The following is a 2,768-nucleotide window of genomic DNA, read 5'->3' on the forward strand; positions in this document are numbered from 1 at the left end:
CCCGGGCGCGAAGGGCTTTCTCCTCCTTTTGGTGCAATTGACGCTCCGTCTCCAACTCAACCCGGAGAAGGTCAAGATCGGCTTTCAGAGCGTCCACCTCCGAAGACAACTTACTCTCATTTTCAGATGAGAAAAAGAAGCCAGAATGATCATGAGAAAAAGACTGGGCAGAAAGAGGCAAAGAGAAGCAAGGCGTAAGGATAGAAGAAAAAACAAGTATGCAAAGGAGAAGTGGCAGTAAAACTTACCTAGAGCTTTTCACCAAAAGAAGTCGCGAGGGTCGATAAGCTCCCCCAGGCTGCGGTCAGCTCCGATAACCGATGAGTGGCATCGAACTGTTGCACCACGTCATCAGATAGGGAGGGGCCACCGGAGGCAAAAGAAGGGGAAAGAGAAGCCGGCTGGGGCGAAGCAGGAGCGACCAGAGCAACCTCCAGGGAAGCCGGAGCCAAACCCCCAGAAGAACTCGGCGCGATGGCCACAGTTACCTCCGGAGCGACCAAGTCAGCGACTCCGCCAGGTAGCTCTGAAGCCCCCGCCGCGACTTCATCAACAGAATGTTGTGAGTCTCAAGGCTCAGAACTCGTTGGCACGGCGGGAGGCAGAGAAGAAGTCGATGAAGAAATTAGAGAAGACGAAGCACTGAAAAGTGATAAAAGGAAGCACCAATAAGAACCAGAGGAAGGAAGATAAAAGCCAAAAAGATGAAGCAAGAACCTACTCACCCGACTACTTTTTTCTTTGCGAAGCCAAGAGAAGGCCTCGTAGGGGGAACCACGACGGCGAAGACGTCCCCGCCACCCAGCGACGGGAGTGGGACAGCTGACAGCGGAGCCGCAGAAGAAGCCGGAGCTGGAGCCGTGGAAGAACTCCGCACCGGAGGAGCAGTACAGCTCGAGGCAGAGGCAACCAAAGAACTCGACCCTGGAGCTTCGGAAGAAGTCAGCGCGAGAGCCTCGGAAGAACTCACACCCGACCTCCGATTACTTCAAAAAAGTTCAAGACTAAAATTAAAAACAAAGAGGAAAAATTCAATGCGACAAGAATATGAAAAACAACTCACCGCCGCATGATGAGGGGAACTTCATCATCCTCTTCTTCCTCAGCCAGCGAAACCAGAGCACCTGCTGAAAAAGAGATGAAAAGTACTCGGTTCAAGAGAGAGACATGAAAATAAAAGAACAAAGAGTACTAAATGTGCTCACCTAAGAGCATGCTAGCAACAACTGGAGTACCTGAGGGAGTACTTGGTTTGCGAGGCTTCTTGGAGACAGGCAAGCCAGATGAGGACCCGTCCATTCGCCCCCTCTTCGGGACACTGCGAGGACCGCGAGGGACTAGACGAGGAACATACTCTTCATATACATCATCAAATCTGAAAGAAACCCCAGGAAGGGCTGTAAAAGTTTGAGACTTACTAATTGCAGAAGTACCGGCTAAACGATCCCCAGTCTCCGCCACAGCAGGGAGAACATCAAGGGGGATCGGATCAACAAAGTTCCGCCCAAGCTCCTGCGAAAATAGACAAAACACCAAGACAAGGAAAAGCTAAGCAAGAACGGACGTAGCAAGAGTACATACAGAACTCAAATAAAAAGAAAAAAAAGAAGATAGACAACTCACAGCTGGGGGCGGGTTGTTGGCCGAGTACTCAGGGACGGTAGGAGGAATGATGCTCACTCCTTTCAGCATCTTCTGGAGACGCTCGAGTACCTCCTCACCGGTCAGCTCAAGAGCTGGGACCATGCGTGAAGGATCCTCGGCCCCAGAATACTCAAAGCCGAGATGTTCCCGCTCTTTCAAGGGCTGAACCCGGCGACGAAGAAAACTTGAGACGATACCAAAGCCGGTCAATCCCTGCTGTTTCAGCATGCTAATCCTATCAAGGAGTGGCTGGATCATTTGAATCTCAGCAGGAGACTCAAGCTTCTTATCCCACCGGTCATTCGCCACAGGACCAGATCCGGAGTGAACAACAAGAGAAGGGATCAAATTGGCAGCATAAAACCACTCGGCGCGCCAATCCTTGACAGAATCGACCAGGTCATAATCAAAAACTTGATTTTGAGACCCTGGCGAAACTGAATCCCACAACCGCCGAGGGCACTGGTTTCCTCGCGGCGGGGTTGAGGTTTCAGACGAAAGAAAAAACGAAAAAGAGATAGAGAAGGAGGGATCCCAAGGAAGGCTTCACAAAGGTGAACAAAAACAGAAAGATGGAGAACGGCATTGGGGGTTAGATGGTTCAAACTAACCCCAAAATACCCAAGAAACTGATAAAGGAAGACGGAAGCAGGAAGACAAAGACCAGCGCGGACAAAAGAAACAAAAAGGACAATCTCACCAGGACCCGGGGCCGGAACCCGATGCTCGCCCGGAACTCTCCATTCAGCGATGACTTTGCTTTGGATCAAGCCATCACTAACGAGCTCGCGCAGCTGGTCTTCGCTGGTTGTTGGAGCCGGCCAAACCTTCTGAGCTGCCCTCATGGCCACGAACTCCTGGTTTTCAATCAAAGGCAGCGATGACTCCTCGTCCACGAAGGTCGCCTGAGATTTGCTTGCGGTCTTCTTCTTTCCCATGAACTGGCGGAAGCAACAAAGGCGCTAAGGAGGATGAAGCTAGAATGATGGTGCTCGGGCGATAACGACAATGACGGCGGCGGTTTTCTGAGAACTAGGGTTTAAAGGCAAGAGCTGGGTGACAAGGGAAAGGAAGATAAAATGTCTTTAAATAGATTTCTCAGTGATACAAACGGCCCATAAGGC

General features: G+C 50.9%; 1 long non-coding RNA gene across 2 annotated transcripts; it reads right to left on the minus strand.

Moving 5' to 3' along the window:
- Positions 1–910: 910 nt before the first annotated feature.
- On the minus strand, positions 911–1,344 carry LOC136517203 (uncharacterized). Of its 2 annotated transcripts, none has more exons than XR_010774238.1 (3): positions 1,236–1,344; positions 1,064–1,127; positions 911–986 (listed from the first exon to the last, which is right to left on the minus strand). It is a non-coding gene; the product is annotated as an uncharacterized lncRNA (long non-coding RNA). The 2 variants fall into 2 exon arrangements; XR_010774239.1 differs by having other exon boundaries at positions 1,206–1,311.
- Between the last annotated feature and the right edge of the window lie 1,424 nt (positions 1,345–2,768).

This window comes from Miscanthus floridulus, chromosome 17 (genome assembly GCF_019320115.1).
Source record: "Miscanthus floridulus cultivar M001 chromosome 17, ASM1932011v1, whole genome shotgun sequence".
In the NCBI taxonomy this organism is placed as follows: domain Eukaryota; kingdom Viridiplantae; phylum Streptophyta; class Magnoliopsida; order Poales; family Poaceae; genus Miscanthus; species Miscanthus floridulus.